General features: G+C 38.6%; 1 protein-coding gene and 1 pseudogene across 6 annotated transcripts in view; both read right to left on the bottom strand.

Moving 5' to 3' along the window:
• SUGCT (succinyl-CoA:glutarate-CoA transferase) overlaps window positions 1-16,730 on the bottom strand; it is a 719,436-nt gene that overhangs the window by 534,040 nt on the left and 168,666 nt on the right. The gene's annotated exons all lie outside the window — the stretch shown is intronic.
• On the bottom strand, window positions 8,853-9,123 carry LOC117012326 (cytochrome c oxidase subunit 6C-like; annotated as a pseudogene).

Raw genomic sequence — 16,730 nt, 5'->3', positions numbered from 1 at the left:
TTTTATTTCTAAAGTGTTTTTAACTCATAAGCATAAATAAAAGAATTAAAAACATTTATAGAGATACAGAATTAGTACTACCCATGTACAATCTCATCCTATTTTTCCCTCACAAATTTGGGCAAAAAAGTGTGCATTATACACAGCAAAATATGGTAATATTTCGTCCAAAAACTCAAAGTCCATTGGAAGAAAAGAAGGAACTCCTACCCTAAAAGTGGCTAGTCAGAGGGACTTGTCTTAATTAGGTATTCCAAGAAACAAACTTACACATACCCAAACAAAACTGATTGCACCTTTCCACTCTCTCCGACTCTTAAAATTTTTTTATTGATAAAACACCATGCTTCCATTGTCCCATAAGAGTACTACAGTAGTTCCCCCTTATTTGCAGTTTCAATTTCCATAGTTTCAGTTACCCTGATCAACCATGGTCTCAAAATGTTAAATGGAAAATTCAAAAAAATAAACAATTCATACGTTTCAAATTGGGTGCCATTCTGAGGTATGTGATGAAATCTCGCACCACCCTTCTCTGTCCTGCCAGGGACATGGATCATCCCTTTGTTTAGCATATCTATGCTATCTCTCTACTCTCCACGCACATTAGTCACTTAGCAGCCATCGCGGTTGTCAGATGTCATGGCACCACAGTGCTTAAATTCAAGTAACACTTATTTTACTTAATGCCACATTCGCATAACTTTTATTACATACAGAATATTGTTCTAATTGTTCTGTTTTGTTATTATTGTTACTGACCTCTTACTGTGCCTAATTTATAAATTAAAGTTTATCATGGGTATGGATGTAAAGGCAAAAACACAGTATATGAGGTGTGATCATAAACTACGGTGAATGTTTAAATTTTAAAAAGAATGTATTACAGTAAAAGACACATTGCCATTAATCCCCCTCAAAATACACGCCCTCACTTCGAACACACTTACCCCATCGTTCTTGCCACTTCCTGAAGCAGTTCTGGGAGTCCTCTTTCACGAGTGTCTTTAGTTGCGCTGTCATGGCTGCCTTGATGTCCTGAATCTATTCAAATGTTTACCTTTCATTGTCATTTTGACTTTGGGGAAGAGCCAGAAGTCACAACGTGTCAGATTCAGTGAATAAGGTGGACGAGGACACACCGTAATATTTTTATTGGACAGAAATTGCCATACCAGAAGCGATGTGTGACATGGAGCATATATAGGGTTTGATACTATCTGTGGTTTCAGGCATTTACTAGGAGTCTTGCAATGTCTCCACCACCACCCCCAGATACAGGGGGACTACTACACAAACATCATCCAGTGTTCACAGCAAAACTCCAGACCTTTCCTCATTTACCCACAACACCATGATTCCTCTCCAAACTCAGAAGACTGAGGTTTGTGACCCTGTGTGCACCAGTACTCTCACAGAAATTGGACCTACCTCAATTAAGTTTGAAATTCCAGGCCCTCCCTTCTAAGTACTCAGCACCATAAAGCACACTTTTTAATCCTACTCCTTTGGATTGTGGCCAACCCATCCAATCTAGATTCTATGGGAGAGGTAGGGGAACTGGGGATGAAGGTGGATGGATGGCATCTACAATTTGGTCCCTAACAACTCTCCACCATTGCACCCTTGATGAAAACAACCTATGCTCAGGCCAGATGACATTGCTCTCTACACTCCCCTCACATCTTCCTCCATGTCTTGCACATGCGCTTCATTCAGTTCTGGATTGCATGCTAAAGGAATGGCAGAATCCCAACAGACCAGTGAGTGCAATCAGATGAAAATAATATAGTGGAGACTGATAAACCTAGAAAATGAGTTTTCTCCCTAAGCCATTCAAATTCAGACTTTATAAAAAAAAAACACCAGGCTAATCACACCAAACTCATCTGCAGGCTAAATTCAGTCCAGAAGCCACTCATCCAGTTTCTGACACCCCTACTCCATACATACAGATGTTACCTTTCCTCAAGGCCTTCAGGCACTGCTTCTCTCACAAAGTTTGTGCTGCTCCCCTTAATTTGAATCAATACTTTGCCTCTATTTCAACTTGATAGAAAAGGGAAAGAATATGCAGCCAGAAGACATCGGCTAAATCTACTTGCTAACTTACGACTAAGGCAATTGATATCTCTGAACCTCAATTTCCTCATTTGTAAAATGACGAGAACATCTACTTCACAAGGTTTGTTTGAAGGATAATACAGAAAATACATGCGAAAAGCACCAGATAAATGTTAATTCAAACTGTACTTGCAGATTCTCCTCACCTCCATTCCAGAAATAGCTCTTACTCCAGAGCCAGATTAATATTCCTTGTTCCTCAATCCATCATGAGCACGTGCCCAGCTACGTGCCCGACACACTGTATTAACATGCTGCCTTCCGTGTCTATACAATTGTATCCTGCACTGCCAAGTACGTGCCATGCAACTCAGTTGCTTCACTAAGAACTTCAAGTCTTACTTCACAGCAAAAAATTAAAAAAACAAAAATAATTAACCAAAACATTGTGGTATATGACCAGATGCAGAAGAGGTAATAGGTATATGCCAATAAATTACATACATAAAAAGAAAAAATTAATATACCGTGTTTCCCCAAAAATAAGACCTAGCCAGACCATCAGCTTTAATGAGTCTTTTGGAGCAAAAATTAACATAAGACCCAGTATATACGATATGATATGATATATATGATATGATATGATATGATATGATATGATATGATATATGATATAAGACTTGGTCTTATATTAAAATACGACTGGGTATTATATTAATTTTTGCTCCAAAAGACACATTAGACCTGATGGTCCGGCGACGTCTTATTTTTGGGGAACATGGTAGCTATTTTGTACCTGCCTGAGTAAACTCTATGATAATGAATTCAACTTGCAAGTACTTTTTATCTACAGAATATCTGAAACATCATAACAGATTTCTATTACTCCTGTCATTGACTCATTTCTACTAAAACTGAGTTATCTCATCAAAACCCCTAAGAATACTTTCTAAAATTGATTCTCCATAAACAGAATGAGTCATAGATAAATCACCTGTTTATCTCTGCTGTTACTTATAAAAATAAACTTACACTAGACATTCCAATATCAAGAACAATCAGAAATACACATATATAGACAGAATCCAGTCCGGAGACACTCAGTATCTTCCTAATTTGAATTTGAGAACTTCCTTGTATTACATTCCTTCTTCAGAAGTACATACCCTTCCGCTGAAAATTCTCATGCATTAAAACCAATACCCTCAAATTATGAGGGGACTATTAACTTAAAAGTCATTTTAAAATCTCATAATGCTCTCCATGGTTAAAATCTGTAAAGCTTTAGGGTTACTTTTAGGGTTAATTTACAGATATAAATTTGATATACATCTTATTCTATTATAGTTAAGTGGAAAACCACAGAATTAAATACCTATTATTTCTAGAATCATTTAACATGTCCATACAAAGTAAAAGGAGAAAAAAGTGTAGCTTTCTAACTTTAAAACACCTATGTGGAAATTTATACTGTCATAGTTTTTCTCCTTTGGGCTTCACTGGTAGTAATTTTCACCTATGAATTCTCTGAAATCGTTTAATAATACTTACTGTTATGATATACAATTAAAGCACGTGATATAATTTTTATACACAGTATTAAGTCTTGATTTTAGAGTTCGGTCTTGCAACATAATAATCCTCTGTCTTTATATATTTGTACAACTTTTTATGAAAACAAATATGGATTTGAGATTACGAATTCTTAGAGGACAGTGTATGTAGGTTACTCACATTGAAACTTTGCAGTTATTTGATTAAGAATAGACCTGCTCCTTACAGTCACTTTTGTTCCTGTGTTTCAGACAAACATTACCTTTTCTTGTAAACAACCATACTTCATGGAATAATGTTCTCTTAGAAAGCATTCTCTGTGATTTTTATAGGTTTCTCATTCAAAGTTTATATATATCGGTGGTGCCAAAAAAATGTATACACACATTTTAAGAGATGTTAACACTTAGGTCAACGTTGCTCAAGCAGTTCACTGTAATCAAAAGTGTCTGGACACTGATGGTAACCACTTTGAGCACCTCTTGTAACTGCAGACGTCAAACGTGACTTCTATTCATCTTTTGTTATCGGTATATATGAATACATTTTTTTCTTTCTTAAAATGTGTATACATTTTTTGGCACCCTCTGTATATATATATATATATATACATACACACACACACATATGTATATGTGTATATTTCTATATGATTTGTCTGAACAATTTTAAAGATTTTTCCATTGATATAAAAAAGTTAATTCTATTAAGAATTAAAACATTTGGATGCTATTTTCCAGCTGAGAAAAAAATATATAACCTTCAGGAATATATATTTACCAGGAAAATCAGAAGAAGCAAAACTATGGAGGATACCCATATACAAATGGTGAATAACATATAAGAGCTCAAAAGAAAAACGTGCTTAAGAGCAGCCATGACTTAAACACTTTAGTTTAAAAATCAGATTAATGCATTTGGTGTGTAAATAAGAAAAATATAAAAAGAGTTAACCATTCAGTACATTTTAACAGACAGTTTTCATCATCAACCACAAACTGCTTTGCGAACATTGTTTAAAAAAGATGCAGGGTCTAAGGTCAGCAATACATTTGTGCAATGGCTACCATTGGTCTTCAAAATCCCAGATGACTACTAAGAAAGAGACAGACACCTGACAGATGATGTTACAAAAACTGTCTTCATGTGAATCTGTCAGCTCTTCAACTGTTATTCCATTACTGCACTTGTAAGAAAACAGGAAGAACATCGGGGGGGAAAAAATAATCCAACAACAAATCTTAAAAAAAGAAAGACATCAAGCCAGTAAGATCATGTCAAACACACACAAACACAACCCTGGGTCTCATTGGAAAATGCCACCCTCCCTCAGGCCTCTGCTTTTGGTCATGCTATTTTCTTTGTATATCTTACTTTCTTCTTATTCTGCACAAATCTGTATTTATTCTTCTTGCATTTCAGTGCTAATTTTAAAGTCTACATCAACATGAACAACATAAAGCAGGTTACAAAACCACGAACAGAGTGATGCCCCTGGGCTCTGCATGACCCGGTGGTGCTGACTGGCTCCTGAGAAATCCCTGAGAGGATAATGAGTCTTCAGGGGAGATGTGTAGGATTCCGAGCTTTAGCTGCTTCTCCCTGCACACAAATCCTTCTAACTGTCCAATCTGGAGAATCAGGAGTGATTTTCCCCCACGAGGGATCATTGCTGAGCCCCTCTACATGAAGTGGAGTGCTTTATATGTAGGTGGGGCCGCACGAAGAACCATACCTAGGGATCCTCACTTTCAGGTTCTTTTCACGATGCTTAGGATGGATGTTAAGGGTTATGAGTGAGTGAGAGAGAGAGGAAGTGTGGCAGAGGGAAAGGTGGGGATACACCTAGCGGTGTTAACTGTGGTTTTCTCAGTTTAGGATATGATGGGATGATTTTCGCTTTTTTCTCTTTTGACCACTTGACTGTGTTGTCTAAAAACCCTAGCATGGCACATGAGCCCCCTTGCTGTCTGGGCCTGCCTCCCTTCTCGGTCCCCTTCTCCCACGCCCCACTCTCTGTTGCAGAGTCCCTAGGCTAGAGCCATACCAAGGGAACTCATCTGCCATGCTAAGGCTTTGAGACCACACTGCCTATGGATTAGGCGCATGAGCCTTGGAGTCAAACTGTCCTGAGTTTTAGTTCCAGGTACACCACTCACTGGACCTTGAGGAAATTATTTAACTTCCCTAAGCTTTGGTTTCCACTTTTGTAAAACAGGGATAATAGCAGTGTGTGTGTGTAAAAACTGAGTCACTGTTCACTCAATTCTAGTTACTTGCAGTGGTTTTCTTCTATAAACTCACAGTGAGCACTGATTTAGTCCAAACACAGGGCTAGGATCCGGGAGCCTCTGGCCTGCCACTTCCGTGGATGCACTAACACATCGCCTTGTTTGCTGTGTGTCTGTTTAAGGACACCCTACTTAACACATGTTGATTCATGAATGTTGAACTCACAGCCAACAGCACTATAACTCATATATGAATGAAGCTTACCTAACACATATATTTTCTTCGTAAGGTGCATTACAGCCTCCTTACACTTTAGGAACACTGGACAGCATTTCGGCACCACAATTTGGGTCCATTTTAAACAGCAAAATCACAAGAAAAAGGACCAAAAACGTGAAAACCATGGCATTAAACAGACCACGAAAGGACATGAGTTTAAAGTATGAGAGCTGAAACCAGCAGGCAAAGCACTGCTTTGTTCGCCCTGAGCTGGGAACATGCATGACAGGTGACACTGCTGCAAATGGCCATGAAAGGCAAATTCACAGTACCCAGTCCATACATGATGAGGATCAACTGTATAGAAACACTAAGAAATATTCAGTAAGTATTGGCCAGCAGGAACCAGCGAAGAAGCCTTCTGAGCTGGATGGTGACACTCAGATTTTCTTAGAGGAGGCAGTAGGGCAAGGAGAGCATGGAGGCGGAGAGAAGAGCTGAGGGGACAGACTTCAGGGATTAGGAGGCAGAATCAGTAGTATGGAATGACAGGGGAAGTGCTGCATGAACCATGTATCCTCGGCTGAATTTCCGTCACCTGCCTAGTATCCCCCTCCAGGCCCCACCGGGACCACAGCCTGGCCACCGACATCCCCTCATCTAGCCATTGCTCTGAAAGGCTGCTTAATGTCACCAGTTTCCCTCTCCCTTTCCACAACCTGGCCCACTCCCGACATGAATACCCATACAACCCACAGAAGCCAGGTCTCTGGCAACTGATCCTTGGGATGGAAATCCTCAGGCCCACCTGACTCCCTGTGGCCTCTATCCAACACTGCTATTTTCTGCCCATGGTACCATGATAACTGGAATCTCTGATATTAAACCCAGATTGGATTCAACTTTTCTATGCCTCTTAAAGAATATAATTGGGGCTAACGCCCACTCCACCCCCCTTCTTGTGACCACAGCTTCTGCAGTCATTCCCGGAGTGGACCTACCTCACCTCAACTTCCTTCTTTCTCTCAGTGGCATACTGTAACGTTCCGTGAGTTGCCATACACAAATGTATATAAAATGGTTAAACAGTTATATACCAAGCTGCTGCAATACGGACATGGGGAGTCAGGATTAGAACAGAATCGATGACAGTGTGAAAGGGGAAGCAATTATAGGGAAATTGTTACAGGTATAACTGGAAATTAGTTTCTTCAGGAAGAACTCAACTTAGAAGTTGTTTTCTTCCCAGAAAAGCCAGAGAAATATATAACAGTACTGTACTCCCTCCCCTTCCTCCATTTCACCTCCAAAACAAAGAGGAAAGACAGTTACAAAAAACATTTTGCTGAGTTTTCTAGAGTATTGATCCCCCAACACCACTATGCAGTCTAGTGCTGACCTCATTGGATGTGACCTACCTAGAGAACTTACTAGAACTTACTAGAAGTACAAGTCGTCATCCTTCAGTATAGTTGCATCGTCTTTCAGTATAGTCCTCACTGGCCTACGTGGGAATCGAACCGGCAACCCTGTTGTTCAGAGCTCGCGCTCTAACCAACTGAGCCACCTGGCGGCCCCCTAGGCTAAAGTTTTATAATGGGTGATTTGACTCAGGAGGGAAGAGCAGGAAGCATGGGGGGTGTGGTCATGAAGAGCTCCTGAGAAGGTGACATCAGACACGAAATCTGAAGGATGAGTAGGAGTTTACTAGGTAAAGAGAAGAGGCGGAGAGTGTTCCAGGAAGATTAAAGTAATTGCAGGAACAAAGCCTTAGAGGCTGAAAGGAAAGTAACTCATCTGAGGAAATGAAAGCAGGCAGTTTACCTGGAGAGCAGTAAAAGAGGAGGAGGATTGTGGGAGATGAGGACAGGCCGGGTACCAAGGCCAGATCATGTCAGACATGAAGGCCAAGTGAAGGATTGCGTCTCTAATGCTTGGGAGGCAAGAGTGGAAGCAGGGAAACATGAATGAGGATTGCAGTGTTGTGAGAGAGACAGAGACTGTGGTCCAAGGTGGGGGCAGCGGTGATGGAAGTAAGTGGACATGAGAGGAGAGATTCAACATATATTAAAGATAAATATTTGCTTTAGTTGAATCTTACATTATTGATTTCCATTATATTTATTTTTACTGTTACCTATTATTTATAGCATGTGATGCTAGGTTTCACTATATAGAAGTCAAATAACTTTTTTTAAATAAGAGGTTGTTTTTGGTGGTGTTGAGTAAGTTCATACTGTGTTTCCCCGAAAATAAGACCTAGCCGGACCATCAGCTCTAATGTGTCTTTTGGAGCAAAAATGAATATAAGACCTGGTCTTATTTTAATGTAAGATTGGGTCTAATATAATATAATATAATATAATATAATACTGGGTATAATATAATATAATACTGGGTATAATATAATATAATATAATGTAATACAATATAAAATAATACTGGGTCTTATATAATATACTATTAGACAAAATTATATTTTACAAATAAAATCACTAAAAGCAAATTTTTATCCTATCACATAGGATAAAACTACATTTTTTTCTGGAATTAGTAGTGGTAGTTGTACAACCTTGTGAATATACTTAAAACCACTGAATGATACATTTTAAAAAGATGAATTTTTCGTCTCATTTATTTATTTTTTACTGTCTACAACATTTGTTTATTTATCAAGAGAAACTATCCCTTAGCCCACATATCCATGTTTCATAGTTCTGGAACACAGGTCAGTGACAAACTTCCTTGGAAGTCAACTCAAAGAAATTCTTTACACTCCGAAATCACTTTGCACTCTGAAAGATACCAGCCTTCCTCATCTCCTCAAAATATTTCATGGGATCATAATTTCTGTAGAAATCTGCATACGCCTTCTTCCTTGGTTCAGCTTATAGAAAGCTGCAACCCCCAGAGAAACAATGACTGCTCCAACAATATGAAATCGCAGGGGCCTGGCCAGAAGACCATGCATCTGAGGTTTCGCCAAAGCACTGGAAGACATGGTAGCTATGTACACTCCCTTAATACCAACATCCTTCCAGATGGAGAAATGGATGCCGCTTTTAAAAGGATGAATTTTATCGTATATGAATCATATCACAATTTAAAAAAAACATTATTGCTTCCAGACTTAAGCTTCCACTTTCAAGTTTCCTCCTATGTTGGACTGAATCATTGTTAAGACTTATAGCTATATAATACTACAAGAGAAAAATTACATATACATACATACATACTGAGGCCAATGCATATGAATTCCTTTCCCAAGCTCCCTTCTCTAGCATGTAGGTTTATAACAGAATCTTTAACCATAGCGGTCATTTTCATTTTTATACATCCCAGGCGGGATACTTTAGTTGGTAGTGATGGGGACTTCGGAGGATTATAATGGTTGGTTGATTGCTTGGTTGGTTGGTTGGTCACTTGGTTGGTTGGTTGGTTGGTTCGTTGGTTGGTTTTGAACTTCTCAATTATCTGAATCCAGCACATATGATGCAGATACGCCTGCTCCTGAAGGGTGCTGTTTCCTTAAACTCTGTGGCAGTCTACCTGTCTTACTTGACCCTTAATTGCTGTGATTTTCCGTATTCTTTACTGGGACCTCTTCCCACTCCAGGCCAGTGCTTCTGAAATCTTGGCCCAGGTCACCGTGGGGCAATTAAGTCAGAACTTCTCGAGACGGGTCTAGGTTATAGAATTTTATTAAAGCCCCCAAGTGATTCCAGTGTGCGGTCAGGAAAGAAAACCGCTGCTCTCCATTCCCTCCCTGAATAAGCTCGTCTGCTCAGTCACTTTCATTATCATCTTTATGGCAGTGACTCACAAATCTGTCCTTCTAGTGCCCACTGCCTTCGTCATTCAAAATAAAAGCAACATTAAACCACAAACTAAAATTATGCTTTTTAAATTGACACAAAACTTAAAAGTATTTTAAATTTTAAATCACTTCTTTATAGATTTTTCTAATGTTCTTTTTTGAGGGGTAAAGTGCCCATGCTTTGTTGGTGCCCCCCAAAAAACGATTAGACTGCTTCCTGGGAGATGGAACACATGCTAGAATGCCTTTCCTAAACTGCAGACGTTTAGGGGGAATCTCCATCCAAAGGTCCCATAATCACTGAAAAATCAATATGACTGGAAAAGAACTCAGTATTTCTTCATTTCTCCCGACAAAACCTGTTCTTCCTTTCAGGTTAGCTATCTCAGTGAATAGCACTAACACTCACCCAGAGGCTGAAGTAAAAACCTTGGGAATCATTATTTAATCCTCCATCTTTCACATCCCTGCCCTCAATGAGGACCAAATAAAATCAACTCTAACTCTTTAGTAGATCTCGAATCTGTTCCCTTTCTCTCTAGCTCCACAGCCACAATCTCCTCTCTCGTGGCACACTGCAACAGCCTCTGCAGTGGTCTCCCTGCTCACAGCCTTCACTTGTCCTGCACACCTATCAAAATCACATTTCAAACACAAACGTTTTTGTGTGCTTAAAACCTTTCACAGGCTCCTTCCTGCCTTTAGCTAGCGTTTGCATTTCATCAGATCGCTTGCCCCATAAAACCTTCTCCAAGGCACTTTCACTGCTCCCTCTGCTGCCAGTCCGAACCCCTCATCACTACTTCACCAGCTTCAGCAGAGATTTCCTTCCTCTGGGAAAATCTCTGGTCTCCCACAGCCAGCTTAGGCGCCCCTTCCGTTCCTCCCAGTATCCCATGCTCTACTCTATTACTGCTTCACTCACTGACTGATGGTCTCCCAGCTATAAGTGAGCACCTTACGAGCAGGGTCCCCATCTTGTCCTTCACTGTCCCCAGTGCTTGCACAAGGTGATCAGCATTTGTTGAAATAAACAACGAATGGATAAACTAACAAATGATTAATAGCCCTTGTATTCCTTCTCACAAATCTCATTAACGAAATTTGCATTAACCTCTTTCAAGCAAAGTAAGAAAACAACAAAAATACTAGTTAACAAAATAGTAGTTAAAAACGTCTTGTACACACATGCACAGCAGACCCATGGGCTATCCTGTGGGTATGAAAAGGCTGTAGTTCATTCACCCAACATTTGTAAGTAGTTACTGTTAACTCTGTCCATAATAAGCTTGCATTATGCAGTGTCAATAGTCACCTAGTCATCTTAAATGAAGAAATACTAAAGTATGAAATCTGTCATTTAATATAAATATCTACCGTTACCTTTCTCCAAGCACTGCCCTCAGCAGTTGACACATATTGTCTCATTTAATCTCTACACTCAAACTCTGAAGTAGATCATGTTACAACTTTCCTCAGAGGAAGAAACCAAGGCTCTGGAAGGGGAAGCACCTTGCCTGTGATGACACAGTTAGGATGTAAAAAAGCCAGAATGCCAACCCTTCTCGAACAAAACCAAACAAGAAACTTGGACTGACGCCACGTCACATCCAATCTTGCTCTAGTAAGTGACAACACGACGTTAAGACGGCTGGAGTAAGAAACGCCTCTGAGTTGATGGAAGAGGGCAGCCCCACGCCCAAGGGGATGAGCAAAAGCTCACTGATTTCTTCATCTGCATGCAATCTAAATGAGTTTGAAACTGTAGTGGAGAATGTACCTTTGGCTAACAGTCCTATGTCCCAGAGTTACCCATATCCTAGAGACAAACCGGATTCCTGAAAGCACACATTAATTTGGGAGGGTGGGCTTCATTTAAATAGTCCAGTACATTGAATAACTAAAATACACTGAGTTCACCCCCCGGAAAACACTATTAGCTCCTAGTTTTATTTCCATTTTTTTCTGCATAGCTTTTTTCAAGGAATTTATTTATAAAACATAACCGTAAAGAGCCTTACTGAAATAACCCATAGAGTATATAGTTTGTCTGCTACAACTTCCCTCACACCTGAATTATCCAAAATAATACACTCTCCAGTTATTATTACTTAAATGAGTGGCCCAGCCCAAAGGATTCCCAGCTACTGAACACTTTTTCGTATTTCTCAGGGCTAGCCACCCTATTTTTAACCTAAGATTAAACAATTCATTTTAATCTCATTGTTTTTAGAATCCCATATATTGTGTAAGATATACATTAAGTCATTCATTCATTTCATTCATCCCACAGACGTTTATAGGCTTATCATATGCCAGAATTGTCTATCATTTACTTACTCAAAAACTGCTTACTGAGCATCTATCTGCTGAATGGGGATCTGATGCTGAATGAGACAGCAGAGGTTTCCTGACTTTTATACCAAGTCTGAAAGCAAGACCTGCCGTCTGTGTTCTTCAGTGACTCTGAGATCCTACACTTGCTCAGTAGCAAGTGTCAGCAGACAACAGCCCACAGGCCAAATACAGCCAGCTGACCATTTTTATATGACACACAAAGTAAAAATTATCTTTACATATGTAAGTGTTTTTTTTAAAAATGAAAAGAAAAATATTTCATGATAGACAAAAATTCCATTAAATTCAAATTTCAGGTCCATAGATAAACTTTTATTAAAACACTGCCATGTTCATCTGTTGACATCTATGTCTGCTTTTGCACTACAAAAGTTTAGCGGTTGTGACAGAGACCACATACAGCATTCTCACACTCACTGCTTTGCATACCTGCTTGGTGCACTACAAATCACAGTGACAGTTATAACTCAACAGCATTTCAAATGTCATGCGTATTATTTTATCACAATTTTTTTATTACCACTGCATACCTATCACATCAAAACCAGAAAAGAGGAAAATATGACATACTTTTAGCACACACTGAAGATGGACTATATAGTTATTGAATTAGATGACAAAGCATTTTGTTTATTATTCCATGACATTCTATCTGTACTAAAAGAATACAATACATGCCCGATTAAGCTTCGCAATATTCCCAACTCGCAGGAAAAGCAGGAGTCAGAAAAATTACAACATTTAAAACAGAATATCTCATCACAGCAGAATTTCTTCACAAAAGTAAACAAATGAAAATGAGATTGTAACCAAAGTGAATTCATGAGTGGCTCATTTGTTAGCCAAACAAGGAAAGCCATTTACCAATGGTGAGTTAATTAAGTCATGTTTGATTGCAGCAGCTGAAGCAATATGTCCAGAGAAAACAAACTTGTTTCGGACTATTAGTCTTTTGGTAAGAACAGTTGTTCAAAGAGTTTAAGACATTGGAAGCAATATCAATAGTCAATTTTAAAATGAGACACATTATTTTGAGTGGTTTCCTTGGCTTTGATGAGTTGACAGATGTTATGGATACTGCTTAGTTGTTCTTTATACAAGGAATCAACACTGATTTTGAAGTGACTGAAGAATCAGCCTCTATGACTAGGCTGCACGGAACAACTATAAACAAAAATATTTCCAAAGAAGATGAAAAAACCACTAATTCAATACAACGTAAGTAAAATCTGCTAAGATATGTTATAACAGGATGGTAAAAATTATGTGTGGAGCAAAAAGAGCCTTAGTTGGACAAATTTACAGAGCTTGTAAAAATGTAGGGTGTTTAAAGCCTATGGTTATTCATTGTATTATTCATCAGCAGGAACGTTGAGAAAAATATATGAATCTATCATGTGACATTAAACCAGTAGTATTAATGGTCATCTTCATTTGTTCTGATAGCCCCACAAAGTTTTCTCAGAAACAGAAGCTGAATATCCTGACTCCTGGTCAAGAATGAGACTTTCCTGAATGAGGAGAATCACACTCTTAACCACTATCACCGAACACTGAATAACTTTGAAGATTAGCTTTTCCTGTGGACTTGATAACGTTTTTAATTAATTCCACCTGAAATTACAAGGCAAAACAGCAAGTACATGCAAAACTTTATGGCAGTAAAGTCATTTCAATGACAACTAATGTTTGAATCACAAATAATGTCAGGCTACTTCATGTACTTCCCATGCTGGCAAAAGTTAAAACAAAAAGTGAGATTTCCATTCCCACACACATTTGCAGCAGATACATTTTCTGAGCTTAAAATACAGCAGTGTTACTCAGACTTCGATGCAAGTGCAAAAGAAATTTCCGTATTTCAAAATCCATTTTACTGTGCATTTGAGGAGCTTTCACCTAACTTTCAACTGTAAGTGATTAATCGGCAATATAATGATATGTAGAAAGAAAATGTCAGGAGAAATTCTAATAAATTCTATGAATGCCTTCCAGGCAATGAATACGCTCAATTAAAATCAGATAGTTGTGAATTGATATCACTATTTGGCAGCCCCTTTCTATGTGAAAAGACATTTTCAAAGATGAAATGTGTAAATTCTTATTACAGATCAGTATTAAGAGATAAATATTTGCAACAATGCTGATGATAGAGAACACTAACTTTATACACAAATTAAGTGAAATGTTATCCTCCCAAAACAAAAAGAATTCCATTCTTCTCATTAGCAAATCTGTATTACAAAAAGAAATTATACTCAATTGTTATATTTTTAATTTAATCAATCGAAATTTTGTTGAAGTTTACTTTTTCTCTTATTGTACAAGTACTTGCATAATATCCTCTAGCTTGCCTCTTGACCTGCAAAGCGTAAATTATTTACTATCTAGCCCTTTACCAAAAAAGTTTGCCAACCCCTGCTCAAGAAGGTTGATAGTAAAATGGAGCATTTCAGTCTCCAGGGAGCACGAACTATTTATAGATCCCAAAAGTACAACAGGTTACCAAAGTATAAAAATTGGTGTAGATTATGATTGATATAAATTTAAAACTCTAACACTGTCAGAAGAGGAACAAGGTACATACATACAAGGTACAATATACCTCCTAAAACTCTTACCAAAAGGTTCTGACACAGAATCAGACTTTAGGAATAGTAAAGAAAGAACCCATGTACAGGGTGGACTCCACATTGGAGACTGCAGTGATTCAAGCACATCTTCAGGATCCACTTCTAATTCTAGCTTTTTTGCTACTTCCACCACATCTGCAGTTACATTCTCCATTGAAGTCTTGAACCCTCAAAGTCATCCATGAGGGTTGGAATCAACTTCCTCAAATGCCTGTTAATGTTGATATTTTGACCTCTTCCTGTGAATCACAAATGTTCTTAATGGCATCTAGAATGGTGAGTCCTTTCCAGAAGGCGTTCCATTTACGTTGCCCAGATCCATCAGAGGAACCACTACCTGTGGTAGCTATAACCTTATGAAATGCATTTCTTAAACAGGAAGACTTTCAAGTTTGAAATTACTCCTTGATCCATGGGCTGTAGAATGAGTGTTGTATTAAAGCATGAAAACAACCTTAATCTCATTGTACTTCTCCATCAGAGCTCTTGGGTGACCAGGTGCGTTGTCAATGGTTGTAATATTCTAAAAGGAATCTTTTTTGCTGAGCAGTAGGTCTCAACAGTAGACTTAAAATGTTTAGGAAACCATATTGTAAACAGGTGTGCTGTCATCCAGGCTTTGTTGTCACATTTATAAAGCACAGGCAGAATAGATTTAGCATAATTCTTAAGGACTCTAGGATTTTCAGAATGGTAAATGAACATTGGCTTCAACTTAAACACTGCTAGCTACATTAGCCCCTAACAAGAGAGTCAGCCTGTCCTCTGAAACCAGCCACTGATTTCTCCTCTCTAGCTATGAATGTCCTAGATGGGCTCTTCTTCCAATAAAAGCCTGTTTCATCTATGTTGAAAATCTGTTGTTTAGTGTTAAGTACAGAAGGGAAGCAAAGTTTTGCCACCCCCTTTTGGGATATTGATTTTAAGCTGGTTTTTAACAAACAAAAGACTCAGGAAAAACCTTTGACCTTCCCCCTAACTGTCTAAAAGGAATTTAGAGAACATGCTGTAGGAAGGGAAATAGCATCACAGATTACTATACTTTAATATAAACTAGGGTGTGATAGAGAGAAACCCAGCAAGGCCCATTTGATCAAAGTCTTCTCTGGGTCTCATGGTTAGAGATAGCCCAGCAAACCATTTATTTACCAAACATTTGCTTTTCCATCTCCATGTGAATTTCATTCCTGCCCTTCAAAGTCCCAAACTGCAAATCCCCTTTATCCTTAGCTCCAGAATGGCATATAAGCCTCAACTGCCTGATCTGTCGTGGGTCTCATATTCTTATGGACCCCCCAAATATATATCTGTAAAATAAACTTTGGACATTTTCTCCTATTAATCTGTCTCTGTTAAGTGTAATTATTAGCCCAGCTAGAAGAACTTAGAAGGTGGGAGGAAAAATTATCTTTGGAGCCCCAACGTCAGCTTCATTAATTATCTTAGTTAGATCTTCTGGAAATCTTGCTGTAGCTTGTACATCTGCACTTGATGCTTCGCCTGGCACTTTTATGTTATGAATGCAGCTTCTTTCCTTAAACCTAATGAATCAGCCTCTGCTAGCTTCAAATATTTCTTCTGCAGCCTCCTCACCTCTCTCAGCCTTCACAGAATTGAAGAAGTTAGGGCCTTGCTCTGGATTAGGCTTTGGCTTAAGGGAATGTTGTGGCTGGTTTGATCTTCTGTCCAGACCACTAAAACTTTCTCTGTATTATTAATAAAGCTGTTTTGCTTTCTTATCATTTGTGTGCTCACTGGAGTGGCACTTTTAATGTCTTCTAAGAACTGTTCCTTTGCATTCAACACTTGGCTAACTGTTTGGTGCAAGAGGCCCAGTTTTCAGCCTTTCTTGG

Source organism: Rhinolophus ferrumequinum, chromosome 20, assembly GCF_004115265.2.
Source record: "Rhinolophus ferrumequinum isolate MPI-CBG mRhiFer1 chromosome 20, mRhiFer1_v1.p, whole genome shotgun sequence".
NCBI classification, from domain to species: domain Eukaryota; kingdom Metazoa; phylum Chordata; class Mammalia; order Chiroptera; family Rhinolophidae; genus Rhinolophus; species Rhinolophus ferrumequinum.
This window is presented reverse-complemented; position numbering and strand designations above follow the sequence as displayed.